This window comes from Propithecus coquereli, unplaced genomic scaffold (assembly GCF_000956105.1).
Source record: "Propithecus coquereli isolate 6110/MARCELLA unplaced genomic scaffold, Pcoq_1.0 Scaffold167, whole genome shotgun sequence".
NCBI lineage: Eukaryota > Metazoa > Chordata > Mammalia > Primates > Indriidae > Propithecus > Propithecus coquereli.
Genome location: NW_012141302.1, coordinates 2690770 through 2699608, shown reverse-complemented (window position 1 = coordinate 2699608; position 8839 = coordinate 2690770). Strand labels below are relative to the sequence as shown.

Sequence of the window (8839 nt, the reverse complement as noted above, 5' to 3'; positions counted from 1 at the left end):
TTGGAGTTGGACAGACTTGGGTTTGAATTCCAGCTCTACCAACCAGGAGTAGTGAGGATTTGGAGTGAGTTATTAAAATGCTAAATCTCAATTTTCTTACCTGTAAAAGGGGAATAATATAATTTGTCTCAGAAGGATGTGAAAATTAAGTGAAATAACAGAAACATGCTTAACAGAACATCTGGCTCATAGTGTTTGATCAATTAGTAATAGATGTATTATTGGCTATATCTCATTACCATCATAAAGATTTACTTTAATTGCCATCAATAAATTGCCAAAAGTAATAATGACCCATGAATACTAAGAGATAGTAAAGAGATAATAAGTCAGGTATGTGGCCACATGGCTTATTAGAAATAGAAACATAAAGGGGATCTGTTATAAGAACATAGGTTGAGTACTCCTTAAATGCTTTGGGACCAGAAATGTTTCAGACTTTGGATTTTTTCAAATTTTTGGAATATTTGCATATATATAATGACATATCTTGGAGATGGGACCCAAGTCTAAACACAAAATTCATTTGTTTCATATATACCTTATACATATAGCCTGAAGGTAATTTTATACAATATTTTAAATAATTTTGTGCACGAAACAAAGTTTTGATGGCACTTTAACTGTGACCTCGTTACACAAAATTTTCCACTTGTGGTGTCATATTTGCGCTCAAAAGACTGTGGAGCATTTTGTATTTAGGATTTTTGGATTATGGATGATCAATCTGTACCAGTTTTACAACATAGAGATAGTATTCACTCAGAATTTACCACTCCTGTTACTATAAATTCTGGGATATATTGGGTGGAAATCACTTAACTAATCTTTTCAGGAAGACACCTTTTTTTTTGATACAATAAACATTCCAGAACTGCATTTAATATAATTCTTCTTACACCTCCTTATACTGGAATCCACACTTGAGCCTCAAGGAAAAGGTTTTAATTTTTAAAAAATTCAACTAGCATACTAAAATTGAGTCCCAGGAATGGTTTAAAATCCATCTTGTGTGAAACACTGGAATAAAAATATTAAATGAAGATTCTCTCTCTGTTCTAGGAGAAGGAGAGCAAGAAGCAGAGAAACGAAATATGTTTTGAATATAATTATATGCTAGACTTTGTGTATTAGACACATAACATTAACCCATTAGGCTCAAAGATGGAACCACAATATCATTTTTAAATTTTCATTTCTTTGGTTACCAACAAGATTGAGCATCTTTCCTCAAGTCTGCTCTTGTTTGTAACATTTCCTGTTTTGTGATTTACAAGATCATCACCCTTGCCTGTTTATCTTTTCTTTTTAATATGTTTATTGTAGTAAAATACATATAACATATCATTTAAACCAATTTTTAAGTGCACAGTTCTGTGGCATTAAACACATGTACATTATTCTGCAACCAACACCACTGTCCATCTCTGGAATTTTTTCATCTTGCAAAACTGAAACTTCATATCCATTAAATAGTAACTCCCATTTCCCCTTCTCCCCTGCCTCTGGAAACCACCATTCTACTTTCCGTCTCTATGAATTTGACTACTCTATGTACCTCATATACCTCAAAATATTTGTCCTTTGTGAATGGCTTACTTCGCTTTAGCATAGTGTTTTTAAGATTCATGCTGTAGCATGGTTCAGAATTTCTTTCTATTTTAAGGCTGAATAATATTCCATTGCATGTATATACCACATTGTTTATCCATTCACCCACTGATGGACAGGAGTTGTTTCCACATTTTGGCTATTGTGAATAATGCTGCTATGAATGTAGGTGTACAAATATCTGTTTAAGTCCCTGCTTATAATTATTTTGGGGATATACCCAGAAGTGGAATTGCTGGATCATATGGTAATTCTATTTTTAATATTTTAAGGGAACAACTATATTGTTTTTCACAGTGGCTGCAACATTTTACATTCCCACCAACAATGCACAAGTGTTTCAATTTCTCCATATCCTTGCCAACGCTTATTATTTTTTTTTAATAATAGCCATCCTAATGAGTGTTAAGTCCACTTATCTTTTAAAGCCTTCAGATTTCTTATTGATTCATATACATGATACAAAATAAAGGGAGACTCTCACCATGGCTGGATTTGAAGAAACAAACTATCATAAATTCTACAACTGCAGGGAATGAATTCTCCCAACAACCTAAGGGAGCTTGGAAGCAGATCCTTCCCTAGTTGACCCTCCAGATGAGAATGCAGCCCAGCCAACACCCTGATTTCAGCCTTGTGAGACAATGAGCAGAAGACCTAGCTAAGCTGTGCCTGGAGCTAAACTCCCCAATGGAAACAGTGAGATAATAAATATGTGTTGTTTTAAACTGCTAAATTTGTGGTAATTTGTTTTCCAGCAATAGAAAACTAGTAATGGGTCTCCAAATAGTGAAACAGTCCAAGAAAAGGTGGCAAATATGATGTTAGGTGTGACATAGCAGAATCATCTATCAAGGGCAGGAAGTGAAGCAAAGCTGGGAGTAGGCAGCAGTCCTTTCATTCTTCCTGAGTTCTGAGCAGAGAGAAACAGGAAGTCTGCATGCCTCTCTGCAGTTTCCGTAGTATCTTTGCAGATACTATAGTACCTTATCCAGTAAATCCAAAAGCCTGAGTACTCCTCAGTAATCAGCACAAAGGGAAGAACTGGACAACCTTTTTTGCTACTCTTTAGTCGTAAGACATAATCATGATTACTGATCCATAATCTAAGGCTATCACTGCCTTACATATGGTTGCATACCATATGGTTACCATGATATAACTTTCTTCCTGAATAAACTAAACGGATCCTCTGGAAAGTATTTCATTAGGATTGAGAAAGCATATATTGTAGAAGGGGGAAACTGTGCAGAAAGATTAAATGGTTTTTCCAAGGTCAAAGCTGAGTCAGTGGCGAAATCAAGAACAGGACCTCAACCTTGGGTCTCCCTGGGGAAATCCAACATTAAACTGAAAGCAGGGAGACAAAGGCTCACTGGAACTATTCTTTTACTTTTGGAGACTGTGTGTTAATTTCATCTCACCCCTGATTAGGAACTGCTAGACCTCAACATCCTACGAGATTACATACATTTTGAGGACTGGGATTGGCAAAATAAAGCTTCAGATATTTTTTAAATGAGGGACTCAATCAGAATATGCAGTAGCTCTGGGGGAAAATGGCCAAGATTGGGTCAGTCCAGAAAATCTTGGGAGATACCAGGGGATTTTCAAGTGATCAAATCATCTAGTTCAATCTCAGACTTAACAGAAAGCAGAGATACTCAAAGGAATACTTTGAAGTGCCTCAGAATCACTCCAGGAGCTTATTTACAATGGAGATTTTTGATTGCACCCTGTGAGATTCTAATTCAGAAGGTCTGGGGGCCTGGGGATCTGCATTTTAGCAATCACTCCAAGTGAGTCTGATGCAGGTGGTCTCCACTACTGGAAAGGCATCAAGTGGCTCAGAAATAAGATATCTGCATTGGATATTTGCACCAGTGTTTTGTGTGCTTGCAAAAATTTCAAAACTCCTTATAAACAAGACAGCATTGCTAATAAGGAAATTGAGGAATAGTGTGGTTAAATAAATTGCCCAATATTTACCACCAACTTGCTGTATGAGCCAAGAACAGAAAAAGAAAAAAAACAAAGCAAAACACAATTCTCTGAGGCTTTTCACACCCCCACTCCCGCCCCATTCCATGTCCTAAGAAAACTCTAGCAGAAAATAACAGGAGGGCCCTGGGACTGTGTTGATATTGGCAGCAAAAGCACATCCAGCTATTCAGTCTCAATAAAAGAACATTTTTCAAATCTTTCAAAGCCAGCCACACTAAAGCTATAATGAGTTTACCTCATTTTAATCTATGCAGCCAGAACCACTGAAGGCGAGCAGGTCTGAACCCATCTTTGGGAAATCATGCTGGCATCAATATTAAGAAGATTTAAAAACTCTCCAGACATCTGATCTGACTTAATAGATCTCTTGGTGCTTTCTGGATTCCTTAAATGTTCACCAGGAGGTCATATTCTTACACTTTTTCCTTTCCTATAGATAGGTCAATTATTCAAATCCAGTGAGCCAAAAGTATCACAATTATGTCTATATTTCCATAGATTGGTTCATTCATTAATGTATTTCTCTGGGTGTGTGTCAATGTTCTTACCTATTCATTTATTCCGCATTTTTCCAGAAGCCATTTTTGGTACTTTATAAGAATCCAAAATATAAGACAAAGAAGAGATTACCATCAAAATCTTAAAATAAGGGAGAGAAAGGGAGGAGAAAACCATGGGCCACATTTTATCTACTAGATGTAGTCCTAGAAATAAAATGTCTTTGCATCAAATAAATCCTTTTTATTTGCATTATAACTTAGAAAGTGTTAATACTCTCTTATTTTTAATTGGCAATGGTGCCTAACCCTGCAAATTTCATTTTTCTTACTCCTATACCTACCATTTCATCAAGTAATTAATAAATCAAAAAAACAAAAACTTAGAAGCACTCTGGAGAATTCCTAAGGAATTTTGGAACGTATTACTTTTCATTGTCAAGATTTCTTTGTAAATGTGAGTATTCCTGATCTAAGTTATCTGCCAAGTCCAAATTCTACCTCTCTGAAAGTGTGTCCACAGGCTTCCCCCAAGGGAATGGGGTGCGCATGTGGTGCTAGCTGTCAGCCGCTACTGGAGGAAGAAGCAGGGAGGGCCAGGAGCTGGACTGTGGGACAGGTGAAGCTGGACTTCCTTTGTGCATTGACAGAGGTTCTGGTGCCTCCTCCCCTTCCTCCCCTTCTTCTCTGGCTTTCCAGGGCCCCCTAATCCAGGGCCCAATCGGTGTTCATGCAGAACCCAAGCTCTTTCACCTGTAGAACATCTTTTATTATTTTCCTCTTTGAATATCCCATATTTTGAAAGCTTGTTGTTTCCATACAAAGTATTCTAGTGAATAAAACTGAACACTTACTAAGCACATACTGCATGCCAGGCATTGAGCTGTCCTCTGGTAGATGAGTCTGGTCTCTGTCCTTAAGGAGTTTACACTCTGGCAGCAAACTACACAGGTAAATGGACCTCCTAAAGGTTGTGCAGCCTTTGCTCTATACAGTTGACCCTTGAACAATAGGGGTTTGAACTCTACGAGTCCACTTATACCCCAATTTTTTTTAGTAAATATATGTGGAAAATTTTTTGGAGATATGCAACAATTTGAAAAAACTCACAGATGAACCACCACCCCTCAGACAGCAGTGTCAACCCCTCCTCTTCCTCCTCCTCCTCAGCCTACTAACGTGAAGATGACAAGGATGAAGACCTGCACGATGATCCAGTTCCACTTAATGAATAGTAAACATATTTTCTCTTCCTTAATTTTCTTAATAATATTTTCTTTTCTCTAGCTTACTTAATTGTAAGAATACAGTATGTAATACATAGACCATACAAAATATGTGTTTTGTGTAAGGTTTCCGGTCAACAGTAGGCTGTTAGAAGCTAAGTTTTGGGGGAGTCAAAAGTTACATACCCCTAACCCCCACATTGTTCAAGGGTCTACTGTACTAGGGGATCTGCCTGGAGTGAGTGGGCACTAAAATCCAGTCTTACTTTAGCTCTGTTCGCCAAACTGTGAGCCCTAGCCCAGGGGTGCATTCTCCAGAAGACTAGGAGACACCTTTGCTTCATCAATCCCAAAGATTCGTAGGGAGAATTAGTGGCCCCGCATGCAAACAATCATAACCCAATGAGTTACAATCTGCTCAGCAGAGTCAGGGAAGGCTTTATAGAGGACAGCATTTGTCTGAAGGCTTGAAGGATTTGTAGGTGTGCAGTGTTTTTCTGGATCAACAATAAGGAGAAGGATGTTTCCAGAAGATGCCTCAGAAGCATGAGAAAGTGTTTTGCATCATCGGGAAACCTGAGAAGGGCAAGTGCCCAGGTGACAGGACCCAAGGCTGGACCTGAGGCCAGATGGGGAGGCAGGGCCACATCAGAAACAAGGTGTGTTCATGCAAAGACCTTTTCTATTTACTTCATGGATGAAAGGGAGCTAGTGACTGGGTGTGCAGAGTGGGATGGCAGGGGTGCCATTAAACAAGGCAGGGAATATAAGGAATGAGTAGGGAACAGATGATGAATTCAGAGCTTGAAATCAGCATGAAAAATCCAAATTTACCAATCCTGCAAGAGTGATAAAATTCAGTGAAAGGAATCCAATGATAGTTTTGTTAGCCTACGTAGCTTTATTAATACAATTAAAGCTTCTGTTAGGATTTTAAAAATATTCATAATTTCTCGAATATTCTCATTAATATCTTTTTAGACCAGGAGATTTAGAGCAGGAATTCCTGCTAAGACTAGGTCACAGATATTTGTGTAACGTCTGGTGGCACAGCACAACTTCTGACCCTCACCAAGTGGTCAATAAATGTGAACTCAAGGAAAGGAATTCTATGGTACTTACTAGTCCAACTATTACTTGTCATATGCCACTTGAGGGCCAATGATATTGGTTATCTGTTCGTGTAAATATCCATTACTTCCCTTCCTTAAACACATTTAAGGTCCACACAGACAGAGATCAATTTATTAAATATATTTCTTGCAAGGTTTTGCACACAGTAAATGCATGATGAGTTATTTATAGACTGGCTAGAAGAATTAGGTCTATTAACTAATTAACATCTTATTCCAAAGTCTCATCAGGTCACCTTGGTTAAAATGCACCTGGATCTATAAATACAATGTGGAATGCTACTATATGGGAATTTCTGTACCTGGGTATAACTAGCAGAAGAAACTCTTCAAACTATGCATTCTGAGAAAGTGACTTCTTCACTTGTGGATGCCTCTGGAGAAAGATGCAGAGTACATACTTTTTAAATGTAAGAATTTAAACTCAGTGGAAGAGATCCCAGTAAGAACAGTTCCAGGATGGAGACTCTTGGAAGTCCACATAGAATATAAATATCCTGGGTGAATGTGGCATATTTCTCATGCACCTGAAGAGTGTGAAAAACCAGGCTAGACTTGAAGGCTAGATATTACGAACAATAGTAATAAAGGCTAAATTTATTGAATTATGTGGTAGGTCTTATTTTAAGCACTTTGCCCATGCTATCTTATTTAATCTTCAAAACAACTTCATAATGTAAATACTAGTATCTATCCCAACTTTTCAGATGAGAATACAGAGATACATAAGTGATTTTGGAAGATCTTGTATACAGTGGTCCAAAGTCATCACTCAAGTTTAAGAATTCACTAAAAACAATATTCTTGGAGTACCTACTATGTGCCAGGTACTGGGCTCAGAGCTAGGAGGAAAGCCACATTTAATTCAAACAAGCTCCTTATTCTCACACGGTTATATTCTGGAAGGGGAGACAGATAATCAACAAGTAAACCAGCACGTAAACATGATGACTGAATTGAGATAAGTCCTATTAAGGAAATAAAGTGTGACCGAGTGACAGGTGCCCTGGGGGCAGAAGCCTGGTGGGCCTTTCAGAGGAAATCGTGTCTAAGCTGAGTCCTTGGGGAAGATAAAGAGTCAATCACGTGAACAAACAGCAAAAAAGGGTTCCAGGCAGCAAGTCCCTAAGTCTTGAGGCAGAACTGAGTTTGGCATGTTTGGGGAACAGCTAGAAGGAGGCCAGTGACTGTCATGAGTCGGGGGAGAGTGTGCATGTTGAAGTAGGAGTGAGAGGCCAGACCAGGGCCACGACCCCGAAGTCCTTAGGAAGGAGTTTGGATTTTATTCTATGCCACTGGAGGGTGTAAGCAAGGGAGGGAGGTGACCCTGACATGTGGTTGCTGAGTGCAGAATGAATGAATGACAGGGAGTACAGAGGAGAAACAGAAGGTGTTTAGGCAGCAGGCTGTGACTGTAGGCAAGGTGAGTGGGGATGGTGTGGTAGACGAGGCTGGTGGAAGGAGATGAACCCAAACTAGTTTTCACTCTTGAGGGGATAAGCATTCTTTAACAGTTGCAATATTTGCCATCCACAAATATACATTTTAAAATACGACCTGTGAAACAGTTCTCAAAGACCATTAGCCAGTTTGACTTGGACAATCCTATCCTCTGTTGCAGCAGCAACTAAACCTCCTTTCATTCCATTAAATAATCACAAACTCTTTCAATAGCTTGACTTTTTACATTAAGTACTTAAGAGTCCCTTTTTAGATACAATCTGTTTTTATGATAAATGTACCCAACTCTTGAAGTAAAGACCAATCCAAAAGGTATATCACATTCAAGGATCTTCAATATAGTGATATTAGGAGTTATCTCTGGCATATTTTTGTAAGTACACGCTGATTCAATGGTAAAATAAAGTGGGAAGGCAGAGGGGCCAGGAGTTGAAGAGGACCTTGTATCAGAGATTAAACTGTGGAGCAGACTGTTGTGTGGGAATCTTCTGCCAATTCCCTCCCAAAGGAAAAGCCACCTCAGCTGAGCAGCAGGTGGTGGGGAACTGGGGAGACCAAATTTCTTTGAGGAATGTCGCAAAGAAAACTAGGAAAGAGGTGGCACCAAAGGGTCCTTCTCTTCTTCTGACTTTTTTTTTAAATTGAGGAAAGTGAGATTGTATTTCAGGACTCACAGCTATTTTCCTGTGGACTAGCTAATAATTCACTTTGATAGTAGACAATGCTCTTTGTACCGGTGGAGGAAAAACTGAATTATTGATGATATTGTTGAGTAATATTTAATGACATGGAAAGATATTTATGATTAGTGATATGTGATAAACAAAAAAGCAGGCTATTAACAGTATATACAGTACGACTGTATTTTTGTCTTTAAATTTGTGTGTGTCTGTGTATATGAAGAAAC

General features: G+C 38.5%; 1 protein-coding gene across 1 annotated transcript in view; it reads right to left on the bottom strand.

Annotated features, from left to right (window-relative positions):
* The window catches only part of HECW2 (HECT, C2 and WW domain containing E3 ubiquitin protein ligase 2), a 211165-nt gene that overhangs the window by 3075 nt on the left and 199251 nt on the right, over positions 1-8839 (bottom strand). The gene's annotated exons all lie outside the window — the stretch shown is intronic.